Source organism: Leptonychotes weddellii, chromosome 4 (genome assembly GCF_054177405.1).
Source record: "Leptonychotes weddellii isolate Sample4059 chromosome 4, ASM5417740v2, whole genome shotgun sequence".
In the NCBI taxonomy this organism is placed as follows: Eukaryota; Metazoa; Chordata; class Mammalia; order Carnivora; family Phocidae; genus Leptonychotes; species Leptonychotes weddellii.
The window spans coordinates 15,058,337-15,074,004 of record NC_138372.1 but is presented as its reverse complement, the minus strand read 5'-3'; positions in this window follow the sequence as shown (position 1 = coordinate 15,074,004).

Here is a 15,668-nt window from a genome sequence, read left to right as displayed (position 1 = left end):
CCCCCACCGCCTGTCCCAGGGCCAGGAGCCAAAGCTGGGGGAGGGGTGCAATGAGCCATGTGTGGGCAGCAGAGGAGCTCCCAGGGTCCCCACTCTGAGCAGGGGCCAGCACCCTTGGGAGGGCAGGGCCCAACCGGCCCCGGGCTGTATGGCCTGGCTCCCGCCACCCGTGCAGAAGAGTGGAGAAGCGTGGTGAGCCCGATGCCCATCACAGAACAAGACTGAAATAAATACCACATTTCCATTCGATTCATGTCTTAAATGTATTTGCCCTTTCAAATCCACCATCAAACTAAGATTGTCCCTATGCCCCCTCTTGATACTCTTCCTCGAATTAAGTCCCAGAAATGAAGTTCTAGCTCCAACCACACATGTGGGTTTGCCTTTTAGTAATAATAATTAATAGCAGCAGCAGCTTTCTCTTATACTGGATCAGGTCTGTGCCAGGCACTATTCTGAGGTCCTTAACATAGTCGGTTAGCCCCCTCGACGGTTCTATGAGGTTCAACATCATTTCATCCCCATTTTACAGATGAGGAACCTGAGACCCACGATGAAAGCTGTCCAGCCCCTCCGACATCCCTGTCAGTGTCTCCGGCAGCTCCGGCCGAGACTCCGTGCAAAAGAGCCTAACACACACCGGGCCTCTGCCGACCACGGTGTCTTTTGCTGCATTTCCATCTTTGTCTACTTGCATCATGTTCTGTTTTGCCGCCAATCCCCAAAACTCAGAAGTAGGTGTGGTAAAAATCCTACATGATTCTTGGAATCAATTTCTTCAATTATCTGTACCCTTAATTAATTCATCCAATAAATGACATCTGATAGTGAGGCTTCTAGGGACGGAGCAGGGGGCAGACTGGAGGCCCAGATCATACAGCACCCCAGGGGACACAGCAAGGAAGCTGGATTTTATCTCATGGTAACGAGAAGCTGATCACAACGGCTAACCTTTAGGCTAGGAGCATGGGCTCCAGAGCCAGATGGTCTGGGTTTGAATCCCGACCGTATCACTCACCAAATGCAGGACCCAGGGTGAGCAGCCTACTGCCACAGACCCCTCCTCGGGAGGAGAGCCCAGGCCCCTGAGCCCCCAGGGTAGCTGGGGCTTTGGTCCAGCTGCCCCTGGCAACGGAGGAAGCTGTGGTCTGGGCAAGCACTTCCGGTGCTCTGATTCCTCTCTCCAATTACTCAGCTCTGCACCCTCATGGGGTTCCAGCGAGTCCGACCAAGCTCAGCACGGCACGCTAGGGTCCAACTGGCACGTCCTCCACGCAGGGCAAACCTCAGCAAGCACCCGCTGGACGCCCAGCACTCAGAGAAGAGGCCAAGGTGCCACAGGCGTGATCCCCCCACATCCCTCCTGGCTCCTCCGCCAAGACAACAGAAGCTCGATCCTGCGTGAGAGAGCACCAGCCAGGTGCCCGGCACGCAGTAGGCACTTCATGAATACTCACCTATCTACTGTGAAAAATACCTCACTGGACAGGTACGAAGAATGGACTGCACCCATCCAGAGGGGAAAAGCCTGGAATCTGATGGAGTCACAGGATAATTCAGCATGCCCAAGCCCTGTCCCATCAGTGGCCTCTTACCATCCTGGGCTTGGGCTCTGATGTGACAGACTCTGGAATCCACACACTTGGAGCTGAGTCCTGGCTCTGCTGCTAATTTCATTTGAGACTTTGGGCCTCTGAATCCCCGCTGGTAATACTGGTGATTTGGACCAGGTGTTTGTGAACTCTTAGAGCCACTTGGCTTCTTCTTTTTTTTTTTTTTAAAGATTTTATTTATTTATTTGACAGAGAGAGACACAGTGAGAGAGGGAACACAAGCAGGGGGAGTGAGAGAGGGAGAAGCAGGCTTCCCGCAGAGCAGGGAGCCCGACGCGGGGCTCGATCCCAGGACCCTGGGATCATGACCTGAGCCGAAGGCAGACGCTTAACGACTGAGCCACCCAGGCGCCCCTAGCCACTTGGCTTCTAAAGGCACATTTACTGGTGTCCCATTCTGTGCCCGGCCCTGGGCTCAAGGATCCCGCCCTGCTGGAGGGGAGCCTCTGCGCTAGGGGCACACAGAGTACTTGCTCTACCCTGGAGGACCTCCTGGGGGAGGTGATCCTAAGCTGGGTCTCACAGGATGAGTAGGAGGTGGGCAGGTGAACGAATGAGGGTCCACATGTGGCACCAAGCAGTCACAGTCGGACTAATGTGACTTAGTGAAGGAACTCTGGGAGACAGGAAGGGACAGGAAGGGACGTCTGGAGTCCAGAGAACAATTAGGGGCAGGTGCTGGGATCCAGGTGGCCTGTGGACATCCCAGCTGGAGCTGACTATAGAATGTTCTGGCCTAGGGGCTGAGGACTCCTCAGGCCACAGTTGGAGGCAAGGCCATGGGAGCAGACAGGACTGTCAAGAGAGGCTGCAGAGGGCAGCTGTCAGCAGGAACAAGGTAGGAGAATGCCAGCACCCCCCAGCTTAGAGCAGGAAGAGAGGTGCAGGACTGTGCTCCCCAATGTGTTCCCCACTCAGGAGGACAGGGTCCTCAGGCTTTGTTCCCAGTACCCCCCACTCAGCACAGGGAAGACACATGGCAGGTGCTCAGCAAACGTTTGGGTTTTTTAAAAATCCTTTCAGTTGGATCAAGGAAACCAGGAGGGGTGGGGGAAAGTGAAGCCTAGGGGAGTGGGTCCGCCAGGAGGAGGGAGCAGCTTCCAGCCTCAGGGCCGCTGGGAGGTCAAGGCCACTGGTTTGGGCTGCAGGTGGGTAAAGAGGGACTGGCAGACAGTGAGTATGGAAACTCTCTCCAGACCTTCTGATGGAAAATAGACCAGGCAGAGGGAGAAGGAGGGAGGGGAAGGGGGGCTGAAGGAGGCTGAGGGGAGCAGGAGGGAGAGAACAGCAGCACAGGGGAGTGTGGAGACAAGGAAGGGTCTAAATACCAAACCAGCTGCTTGCTGAGTGACCTCAGGAGAGTCGACTCTCTGAGCCTCAGTTTCCCCAACTGTAAAATGGAAAGGAAGTAGCCCCATGTGGGTTACAGGGAGCATCAAATGAGTGAACCATGTGAAGCATCTAGCACAGTGTCCAGAGCGCCACAGGTCCCCAGAGAAGATACCACTGTCACCCTCTCATGTGAGCCCCACTCTACCCCCCTGTTTGCACATGAAGAAACTGAGTCACAGACAGATGAGCAGCTGGCCAGCACCCATGCTCTCAGTCCCACCCCAAACACGCAGCAGCACCAGCCCCTTGCTGCCGTGGGAAAGGTACCTGGCCCTGAGCCCGGTACGAGAGACATCTGTTGATTGAATGAACGGGACAGACTGAGACAGAAACCAGAAGAAGGCTGTCCTGGCCTGGGGTCAGCAGTGCTGCAGAAGAAAAAGAGGGACCCCAGAAGGTAGCCAATCCGAGCCAGGCTCAGAACCCCAGGCACCACCCACCGCAGGGATTCTCACTCCAGAGTGTCCCTCACGTTCACCCGGAGAGCCTGTTAAAACTCAGATTCCTGGACCCCACTCCGGACCTACTGAGTCCAAGTAGCAAAGGGAAGAGTTCAGGGATGTGCACTTCTAACCTGTGCCCAGGTGAGGCCAAAGCAGCTGGCCCTTGGGCCACAATTTGAAAGAGATGGATGGACATGCCCTTATTTTATAGAGGAGAGAACCAAGGTCCAGAGAGGGGAAGAACTAAGAATGAGATCACAGGCAAAGCCATACAGGGCCTGACTGATAAGCTAGCTGGTTGTCCAGGTCCCAGGCCACTGTCACTCCTGGTGCCTGCAGGAGCCCCAGAGGGCAGAGTGGAAGGCAGGGACAGGGAGAGCCGAGGGAAAGAAGGAAGAGAAAGTACAGGATAATAGCTCACATCTAAGGCAAGTACAATTCAAGAGGTAACGCCGATTGCCAAGCCCTCACAGCTGCCATGTGTCAGGACATGAACCCAGATCTGTCTGACGCTAGTCGACCCCCAAACCACCTATCCACACTGCCTCCCAGAGAAGCCAGAAAAGGAAGAAGGGAGAAGAGGAAGGGGCAGCCGCAGCAGGTCTGGCAGAGGCCCCAGGAGAGAGAGGAGGCCGGGCCTGTGCAGAGAGGGGGCAGTGTGCCCTCTGTGCCAGGCCAGGTGGCCGAGCCAGGCTGGCTGCTGCGGGCCAGGGAGCGCCTGCCCATCTCGGTGCCCCACGGTTGCCATGCCGACCCCCAGGCTGTGTTTGCGGATGTTGTATTTGATTTCACACTTTTGGAACTCCAATTACGTCATTTCGCAACACAGGGTTGCCATGACAGCCAGCCCCATGTTCCCGGGTGGCTCACACCTTGGGAGAGGGGGAGGGGCTAGCTGGCTCCCCCCCCCCACCACCAAAAGTTAACCCAGAACCCATTCTGGGGAGGCCAGGAAGGTGGGGCTGGGAAGCACCTTAGGGATCAGTTAACATCTACATTTTGTGATGGGGAAACTGAGGTCTGGATGGCGAGGATACACTTCCTGACCCCATCCCCAACCAATGCGCTCCCCTCGCCCCATGCCCCACACCCCTTCTGATGGAGTCTTTGCACACCTGGCTGCTCACGGGTTGAGGGGCTGACAGCTGGCGCCCCCAGCAATCAGCCTGGCCGCCTGCCCTGACCCTGCTCTCTGGGGATCCAAAGCCCCTGGTCAATATGCTACATTTACAGACTCATGCATGAGCAAGTGTGGAGGTGGGCTGGTGTCAGACTGGGTTCAAATGCTGGCTTCCCACTAACTAAGAATGAGCTCTAGCCAAGTGGGGCCCCCTCATTGAGCTTCTATTTCTACACCTGAAAACACTTCCAGAGGTAAAAGAAACTCCAACTAACACTATTGCATCTACTAGGTTAATAGGTGTTCTAGTAGATGCAATAGTGTTAGTTGGGGTTCATTCGTTCGTTCGTTCCTTCCTTCCTTCCTTCTTTCCTTCCTTCCTTCCTTCTTTTTTTGTCATTGCCCTGTCATCGTATCATCGTAGCTAAGTTCTAGACTCTGCAACCAACCTGCTCTGTGACTTTGGACTTTGGGCAACTGACTTTCCTTCTCTGGTCCTCTAAGCCAGTAATGTGATGATCTTTCTCCAAAGCTCACTCCCTCACCATTGGACTCTCCATTCCTTAGCCCTAAATTCCAATTATTTACCCTCTTTATCTGCTGGCTTCCATCTACTGGGTAAAGGCAGAAAGGCTGCTGGACTTAGTTCAAAAACCTCAGCATAGGTCCCAGCTCCCACTCACTAGCTGTGGGAAGAGAGCAAATCTGTCCATGGCCAGATGTCCATGGCTCCCGTCTTTCTTACCTGTAAACTGGGATTAGCAATCCTTCCCTCACCTCTGGGCCAGAGGCTCCTGGAGAGGATGCAAAGCTTCTCAAAAGGGCACAGGACTTTTTCATCACCAAGATCACAGCCATCCTTGTGAAGGATCGGTCCCCCAAAAATCTGAGAAACAAACAGCTATTTAAATTTCCATTTTTTTAGATGAGGAAAATGAGAGCCAGAGGGGTGACAGGAGCTGCCCAATTTTAGCAAAAAGAAAAAAAAAATCCTGAGAAATGTGAATCGTTACTGCAGAGGGGGCCATGTCCTGGAGGCAGTATCACAACGATGACCAAGGAGACCGCTTAGTGCCCCAATGCCACCCAACTCCCCACCCAGCCTCCGCGGCCCTGGATGCTTCCCCAGACCCGGAGCCAGGACCGACACGAACTGTTTCCCCTTGGTGCCGCCTCCAGCTTTCACACGCTCGAGTTTGCTGGAAAAATCAAACACTGCCACGTGTGCAGGTGACACTTTCTGGGCACGTGCTCATTCCGGCCAGTGCAGCCCTGCGAGTCACTCTGGGGCCCAGCCTTTGGGCATGGGCAGAGCACAAGCTTGGGAGTCCGACTGGCCCGGGTTCAAGTCCTCGCTCCCCGACATGGTCCCAGGCCCTCGACCCTCACAGGTGCAGCCTCCTCATCAGTAAAGTGGGAATGATAATGCTCATTTCTGAGTCATCCAGAGGATGAACTGACACGGCACGTCCCGGCACAGAGTTGCTCACTAAATGGCCACTCCTGCCTTTCTTCCAGGCAGCCAGCTCCATACTGGACGCTGGGGACCCAGAGAACTGAGGCCACGGTCCCTGCCGCTGAAGAGCTTTTTCACCAGCTCATGGGTGTGGCCAAATGGATCCTCATGAGAGAACTAAAGACCATAAACTCCAGTCAAATGCTGAAGGGACGCATCCAGTGAGTTTCTAGTGATTGTGAGCTCAGAGAAGGCAGATGCCACTGGGAGCTGGAGGAGTCAGAAAAGACTTCCTGGAGGAAGAGGAGGGAAACTGAAGGACTGCCAGCAGATAGTCACGGCACAGCCGATGGGGGAGCCGTATGGAGGCCAGGAGGGACGGTGCAGCGACAGCGACACCAAGGAGTTGGCTCTAGAGCAGCATTTGGAAGCGTGAATGGGCCGTGCAAAGGACAGACGGCGGCAGGGTCGCCGTGAGCATGCGGGCAGGCAGAATAGTACTTGCGGAGTCACAGAGGTGTGACATGGCCCAGGCACACGAGGAAGTACTGGACCAAAAAGAAGGAGGTGTTGGCTGGAAAGAAAGACAGAGGGCAGATCAGGAGAGCCTTGAAAGCCAGGCAAAAGGGCCTAGAGTTAGTCCCACAGGCAATGAGGAGTCACGGAGGCTTCTATGGAAGGGACTGACACGAACAGATTGGAGGTTTAGAAAAACAGTGTGATTAAGAGGGCCTGGGCTATGGACACTGAGAGTAAAGTTGGAGGCGGGGGACCAGAGGGAAGGTTCTGTGGTGGTCCCACTGACAATCAAAAGCTATCAAGGAGACCCAGGATGGACTTGAGACAATTTAGGAAGTAAAACTGCTAGATCTTTATTATGGCAAACTACACAGAACATAAAATGTACACTTACACCACTTTTAAGAGTTCTGTGGCGTTAATCAGTTCACCTTGTTATGCAACCACCTCCACCGTCCAGGTCCACAGTGTCTTCTTTTTCCACAACTGAAACTCTGTCCCCATTAAATGTTAACTTCATCCCCGCCTCCCATTCTACTTTCTGTCTCTGAATTTGAGGACTTTTGGGACCTCCTTTAAGTGGAATTATACAATGCCACTTGCTTTTTGCGACTGGCTTATTTCACTGAGCATCATGTCTTCAAAATCCGTTCATGTTGTAGCAGGTGTCAGGATTTCCTTCCTTCGTAAGGCTGAATGATATTCCGTGGTATGGATGGACCACACTCCGTTTAGCCATTCATCTGTCATGGCCACCTGGGCTGCTTCCACCATCGGGCTGTGATGAAAAGCACGCCATGAACATGGATGTACAAATACCCCTTTGAGACCCTGCTTTCAATTCTTTGGGGTTTGCACTCTGAAGTGGGATTTGCTGGATCGTATCGCAAGTCTATGTTTAACTTCTTGAGGAGTTGCCATATCTTCCAAGCTGGCGGCGCCTCTTCACACTCCCAGCCAGCCCTGCGCACGGGTCCCAATTCCTCCACATCCTTGCCAGCGCCTGTTATTTCTGGGTTTTGATAACAGCCGTCCTAATGGGTGTGAGGCAGTAAATTGCTTGATCCTGATGAATGACAGCATGGGAGGAGCTGAGGGGAGAGGAGCATGAGGAGAAAGAGAAGGATTCTGAGTTTGCAACTTGGCCACCTAAGTGGATGAAGATTCACCTGCTGAGCTGGGTCCCTGGGAGGGGAAATCGGCAGGAGGAAGAGCCCACAGGCCACTGAGCTTGAGGGTTCTGTGGGACATCCTGGTTGAAGATGGGAGTCTGTAGGTCTGGGAGAGTCTGTGCTACAGATCGGAAAGTCACCGGCATACGATGTGAAGCCACAGCAAGAACAAGGTGACTTAGGAAGTATGGGATATGGAGAAAAGGGGGGAGACCAAGAACTGAAGCCTGGGGTCCCTCCATTTTAGGAGCAGAGCAATGAAGGCACCCACCAATGGAGCCAGAGGAGGAGCCTGAGAGATAGGAGGAAATCCAGAAAATCATTCTGAGGTTGCATCGTCTAGGATGGGGTTCTGCTATAAGCAACAGAAAATCCCAATCGGTGGCTTAATCAAGATAACAATCTCCGTTTTCTCTTGTATAAAAGAGGTGAGGGGGAGGCAGCCCACCACCATCATAGACTCAGGCCTCTCTATCTCTAGCTCTGCTTCTCCTAGCCCTGATTTCCACATTCAAGGTCACTTCATGGTCACAAGATGGCTGCTGTAGGTCTAGCCATCACGTTCACGTTCTGGCAGCAAGAAGGAAGAAGCAAAAGCTGATTTGCCTCCTAGCTGAGACCACCCAAACTCTTTTAAGGGGCTTTCTGGAAGGCCCTTCCCACTCTGCCCCCAGAGCTGACACCTCACTGGCCAGCCCCTGGTGCGAGGGAGGTTGGGAAATGTGGTCTTTCAGCAGAGCACTCTGCTTTCCCAGAAGTCTGAGTTCTGTCAGTAAGGAACCCGGGGAGAATGGCTGTAGGGGAGGCCACTGGCAGGCTCTAACACAGAAGGGAAAAGAACTCTCCAGAAAGAAAAAGTAGTAAGATGCATTAGCGAAGGTGTAAAGGGTTAACCACTGGATTAGGCAATGAGGTCTGCAGGAGGACAAGGGAGGGCAGGCAGCAGTGGCTTGAAGCGTGAAGGGGGGACATGAAGACATGTTGGCTGACCACACTTGGGACCAGCTTGCTACCCAGAGAGAAGATGCCCTGGTTTGGGGTCCTTCCCTGGGAGATGAGAGGACCAGGCATAATAGGCTGTGAGAGTGGGGCCAGAGAAGGGAGGGGAGGGGAGGGGAGGGGACAGGACGGAGAGAACAGGAATCAGTGAAGGTGCGGGGCTCCAGGGGTGAGGGGGGACAGCAAGGGTCCAGAAGAGAGAGGAGGGAGCAGTGGGCCACACACCACGCAGGCGGCCTCCACCTGGGGACCAGAGGACAAAGGATGGCATGACGGGGGTGGATGGTTGGGGTGGGAAACCAAGGATGTTCCCACCAAGGCCTTGGTTCTTGATGAGGCAGTGGGCACAGTCACCTCTTCCCTGGGGACGTGGATGCAGCTCTGGGTAGTGACGAGGGCCTGGAGAGGGGACCGCCCGCCACAAGAAAAGCGAGTGCTAAGGGCCCACTGCGACTGGAAAACGTGGGTCAGGAGCGGCTGTGACCCACTGGGGAGTGACTTCCTTCAGCAACACTCTGGTGAGCAAGCAGCGGAGAGAGGAAGGTGGGTGATGGGGACTGGGGCTCTGGGGCAGATGGAGACCTGGTGGGGGGAAAGGAAGTGCTCAGCAGAGCAACACCGAGGGTCTCCGTGCAGGGTCCAGGAGGGTGGGAAGTGGTTCCCATCAGGGCGGACGGCTCGGAGTTAGGGTTCCAGAGGGGGCAGTCCTGAGGGGCAAGGCCCAGGGAGGCAAAGGCAGCGGGCAGCTGAATGGATGATGGCGGCACGGAGTAGAGGGAAGGGTGTGAGCCAAGTCTCCAAGGAATGGGGAGGGTGGCAGGTGGGGTGGTGGGGGCAGAATCAAGGAGGACCCCAGCCTGACAGAAGATGGCAGGCTTATGAAGGAGGTCCCCAAGGGAAGCAGGGTCCTAGAAGGGCTGGGGAGTCAGCATCAGACAGAGGAGGTGGTGGAGCATCTGTGAGCCGTAAGGACACCCGGGACCAGTACATGGGACCAAAGACCTGGGCAGCGACAGAGTCGGTGAGGGGAAGGAGGCAAGGCAGTAAGGGGATGAGAGGAAATTGAGCTTGTAGGGCAGACTTGGTTATCCCATTTCACAGATGAGAAAACAGAGGCCCGGAGAGAAGAGACTCACCCACGGCCACACGGGGTGACTGAACTTGAACTGGCCCCAGGCCTCTGCTCCCACCACTCAAGCCTGCACAGGTCCCTTCACTCTCCAGGCCTCCATTTCCCCATCCAGAAAATGAGAAGAGCTGGTGTGGTCACTGGACCCTAGCTGTGGCCCATGAAGACTGGGCAACAGCCTGAAAGTTCTGGGGGCGAGAGATCCCTTCCCCTGGCCCTGCCCTTTTCACTGAGTCACCCCTGAAATGACAGAACTTTAAAAATTTCAAGTCTGTGTTGGGTCCTCAGAGGGGCTGAGTCACCGAAAGGCCGGAGGCTGGAGGAAGCCAGTGACTGCTGCAGGTGATGTCGGGCTGCCTCCAGGACCATGACCCAGGTGCCCTCTCTCACCGGGGCCTGCATCGCATCCAACCTTGCTACCCCGTCTATGCTGATGTCCATCCGCTACACGCCGCTGGGCCCACCTTCCCACAGCCAGGCTGCTCCTTCTCCCTCTCCCGCTCTGAAGTCCTCCATGGCTCCCCATCGCCTAAAGAAGTAGTCAGGTTCTTACACAGCCCGCCAGGTCCTTTGTGATCCAAACCCATTGCCTCTGTAGCAACACCACCCACAAGTCCTCCCCTCCACACTCTTGCTCAGCAACTCCAGGCCAGGGTCACACCACCCCGCCACCTCCACCCAATGGAGGATGCTCATTCCTCTCTGCCAATCCAAATCCTACAAACATACAGCCATAACCCCAATGTTTCCATGTCCTCCAGGGTCATCCGTGGCCTTAATTTCAAAATACAATCATTCCAAACTCCATGCCCCAAACCGCAGGCGATCCAGTGCTCTTCTGGGTATTTCTGACACCCTAGGAGGCTACGGCTCCCACCTCCTAGTTCTGCTCTTGGCCAGAAGCACGTCTCCGCCGTACCCTGCGTCTGCCAGCCCTTCTCTGCACCTGCGTGCAGTCTCTGCCCTGACTGCCTCATCCCCAGGGCCCCACAGACTTGAGGCTGTGTGAGCCATAGTCCTCATGGAAGGTTCGGGGAAAGGAGAGGGTTCTGAACCTAGCCAGCAGCACCATCAAAGTGAATGTTCCACTTACTGTCCAGAACGTTCCAGGGCCCTCCCTGCCAGCCCGCTCCCTGGCTCTGGCTGCCCTCATGCTCCCAAGCCCCTCTCTACCGAGGGGACCCTGTTCGTGTCCACTCTGTTCCCAGTCCAGGGCCTCCCAAAGTGTCCGTGCAGCGGCCAAGAAACAACACCCAAACTCCTGCTCCTCCTTACACAGAGCCACGTCCTTCACTTCTCCTCCCAGACCAGGCCGTGTGGTGCGACTGGGGACCTTCCCTTTTCTTTCATAACCAAAAAGGGCCTCTCAAGGGGTCTCCCATAGCAAAAGCGCAGGCCCCTTCGGTGACAGCCCCATCCCAAGCAAGGGCAGCTAGCTGCCTTTAGCCCCTTACTTAAGTAGCAATGTTTTTGTTTTCACAGAATAGAATTTTAGAGTCAGTAGCGGAACCACCAAGTCCAAGGTCATTTAACAGATAAGAGGTGGACTGAGACCCAGAGATCAGGATCCCACACAAAGCAAGCCCAGCAGTTTAGTGCCAAGCCTGGGCCAGAACCTAGTTCTCTGACTCGGGCTCTTGGGCTTCCCTACTCCCCACATCGCCTGCTCTTCCGTGTCCAGGACAAAGGGGAGGAGGTAAGGAGGGAACTGGCATCTACTGGGGACCTACTATGTGCCGGGCCTGGTACTAAGCACTTTCTGGGAATGATGCCATTTAAACCTCAGGTCTACTCTATTATCCCCATTTTACAGATGAAGAAACTGACACGCAAAGAGGAAGCCCACAGTCAGCCACTCAAGGCCTATCAGCTCAGCCCTGCAATTATAACCAAGCCCAATTCTTTAAGGATCATACCCAGCTCGGTCTGAAGTGGGGTTCCTCTTCTGCACAACAGTAAAAGCAGACGCTGGTGGAGTCCTTGCTTGTGGCCAGCACCGTATGAACATTTCCCATGATTCATCCGCATCCCGGGAAGCTGTAGAATTATTCCCATTTTACAGACAAGCAACCCGAGGATCGGAGAGGTGAGGTGTCTCTCACCGTGGATTAGTGGTGGAGGGAGACTCACACCTAGATCCATCTGGCTCCAAGGCAATATTCTCTCCACTCCCCTTCTCCCTTCCTGCTTGGGAGAGGCAGGTGTGGGCACCAAGGCCTGTTCCTGCCTCTCCCCTCTATCCTACCAGCTCCAGGGCCTCATTTAGCCCCACTCGTGGATTCGCTTTTGGGCACCTGGAATGTGGTTCTGGACATCGTGTCAGCCTGGAAGGGGCAGCCCCTCCTGCCCCGCACTTCCCGCCCAAGCTCTGCACAGAGGATTCGGTCTATGGCTAGGAGAGACCCCTCTGGGCAAAACCCAGGCAGCCTGGCTTAGGTTGTTCCTCACTGGAAGTTCACTCAGGGACTGAACTAGCTGACCCTGGGGTCTCATCCCAGCCAAGATGGGGCAACCCCCTTCCTCCAGGCACTTTCACCACCGCCCTCCCCTCCCATCCGGTTGCTGAGGAAGAGGCATTCAGCTCCTTTATCCCAGGAGGTGGGATAGATCTGCAGATCTGAGGGACGTCTCCCCTCGAGCTCCAGGGTTGCCAGCAACAGAATCCAACTGGGCTTCCTTCCGCTGGAGGGGCACTGACTGGGAGGCTGCAGGGGGCTCACAGTGGAGGGCCGCTAGGAGAAGCAGGTGCAGATTGAAGCCCAGGAGAAGGAGGGCTTGAATCTGTCCCAGCAGCCCCAGCAACCTCTCAGCTCAGAGCCGCCCCCCCCCCCAATCTCGGAATGACCCAGTCCCTGTGGCTGACGGAACACGGTGACCAGGCTGGCTTTTGCAGGTCACACGTTCCACCCCTGAGAGTGGGGAGCCTCATGCAAACAGTAGACTAAGGGTGGACAGGGGTGAGCCCCAGGGCTCCTGGACACTGGACAGTCAAAACCCAACCATCTGCCTCTGCAACAGACCTCAGACATTGCTTCCTCCACGTAGGCAGACTAGAGGTTTCTCTGGCTTAGACATCCCTAGAGACGGTAAACAGCCAGGGAATAACCTCAACTCCAATCCCAGCTCCATTTCAAGCCACGAAACCTTGGCCAAGTCACTTCACCTCCCTGAGCCTCCACTTCCTCATCTGTAAAATGGAGAGAACACTGACCCCTTGGAACTGTGAAAAATTAAGAAGTTGGTTGCAAAGACACACACCATGGTACAGCCCCTGTAGCAGGCCCACAGAAAAAGGCCACCTTTCTCTCTTAATCAATCCCACTGGCTGATTGAATCCTTTCTCTTGTCTTATCCAGATTGCCCACTGGCCCCATCCTCAAAGCCTGTGGGAAAGTAACGTCTCCTTATTGGGTGACTACAAGAGCAGGGCTCATTGGGTGGGTCCTACCAGCCCCAGATGGAGACACCTCCCGGGCCCAGCCTGGAGCCCCTGAGATGTGATGACCTGCCCTGAGTCACCGCGACAAACAAAGCCTGCAGCTCCCCCCGGCCATGGCCCCCCTCCCACGTGAGCCCATTTATCGGCAGCATCTGGGCCCAGCCAGCGCCGCCAGGGCCGGCAAGGCACTTGATGAAGCCCCAAGCCTGGACCTGCCAGGCCTCGTCGGAAGCAGAGCCGCTGGGCTCCCCTCCCTGGGCCCCCCTCCCTGGGCCAGGCCACCTGGGGCTTCAGAAGTGCTGGCGGCAAAGGGCCCCGTACTTCATTCATCCCGCGAGTGTCTCCCCACCCTTGGCCCACTCCTGCCACCTTTCTCACAGTGGCCAAGACTCTGCCCCAGGCTCCCCCTCCTCTTACTCACCCACCAGAGGCCGCAAACGGCTGGGCCCTGGGCCAGATCCAGGCTGCAGACAGGTTCTGCGGATAAAAGCATGGCCTCTGGAGCCAGACTGGCATTTTCGAGCTCTGTGTCCTTGGGCGAGTTACCCGGCCGCTCCATGCCTCTGTTTCCTCATCTGCAAAGTTGAGATAAACACCTCACAGAGTTGGTGTGGGGATAAGGAGCTTGGAATAGTCCACAGGAAATACACCCCAATTTTGCCTTTTATTAAATTTGAGCCAACATTTTAAAATAAGGAGATTTCACAGAAAAAATCCAGGTTTCTGGCTCTTCTTGAAAAACCAAAAGATTTGGGAAGATCCATTCCTTCAAAGCACCAGCTGGCCTCCCTTTGCAGCCAGTGGTTCTCGGCCCTGGCTGGACCTTAGAATTGAATTAGGTTCAATTTAGTAGCTGCGCCTGGGGAGTTACTAAACTATTTCACTGCCTGGGCCCCACCTTCGACCAATTAAGTCAGCTTCCCCAGGGATGGGGTCCAGGAAGCCTACGTCATAAGGGTACCCCTGGTGATTCTAAGGGGTCGCCAGGGTCCAGGGCCTCTGCTTTAGGCAAACTATGAATTTCCCAGTTGGCCATGGTGACATTTGCTCTTTATCATTTCACAATGGTTTATTTTAATTAGAGAACAATTATTGGATCCCTGCCCCTTTAAAACTGGGAAATAGAAGGAGACCCAGAAGACCACAGGATCTCGCTCACACCTGACTCAGCTCATTCATGTGCCCACCTGGCCCTGCAAAGCAGCAGCCTGTGACCCTTGTCTCTGCCCTCCCCCTGGCCAGCCTTATCCACATACCATCTCAAAGACCAGTAACTTCCAAGTCCTCACCTTTAACCCAACCGCCTCTCTCGCTGAGCACAGCAAGAACCCTTGCTTCTCAGTGCCTTCATCTCTAATGCCTTTCCTGCCTCCTTCCCTGGCAAAATTCTACTCATCCTTCATGGCCCTGCTCAAGGGCCACCTCCTTCAGGAGGCCCTCCTCAACTTGCCAGGAAAAACTAAAGTCCTCCTCCTTGAAGTCTCCCACTAAGCTGGGAGCTTGTCAAGAGGGAGGTTATACCTGGAGCCCCAAGACTTAGTTTGGAACCTAGCTTCCGGACCTCACAGCCTCTGCATTCACACAGCTTCCCTCCCTCACCACTCCCCTTCGCACAGGCCTCTCCTCTCCTGGCCTCTGAGCCTCTTTCCATGTCTCCATCAAGCTTCAGTTCCTACTACTGACTGCCCCCATCTCTCCTCATTTCTAAGCTCAGGATGGCATTTGCTCAGGCCACTCCAGCTTCTCACTGAGCCACAGTCGGGCCCTGGATTGGCTACTCTTGGGTCAAGGGGGGGAGGGGGTCATGAGGTGCAAACATGGACTCCTTGAGCAGGGATGAGGACAGGAGAGCCTCCTCTTCATGGCCACGGCAGACTCACTGACTGCCATGTGCTGTACACTTCCCCTGCTGGGTCTCAGGGTTCCCCCTGCTGACACCTTCAATGACCCCACTCCTCTCTGTTCTCTTCCCTTGCTCAGCTCCTCCCCAGTCCCCTCTCCCGTCTCCAGGCTTCCACTCCATCCAGAGACAGCTCACGGGCACGGGGCCTGCCTCCTCCTCTCCCTCCTCTTGCAAACAAACCTGTGCATGGTGACTTCATAAGACGTCTGGAGAGGTCATCCAGAGTAACTACAGGTTGCGCGATTAGATTCGAAGTTCAGACACACAATGAATAATTATTTAGTATAAGTATGTCCCAAATATCGCATGAGACATACTTATTCTAAAAAAAATAGTATTTGTTGTTTACCTGAACTTCATATTTAAGGAGACATCCTGTATTTTCGTTTGCTAAATCTAGCAACTCTAAGGAGTCTCCTCAGCGAGGCCAGTGCCAGCGGAACTCACACTCCACAGGGAAAACAGGTCCCTGCTGCATCTTGG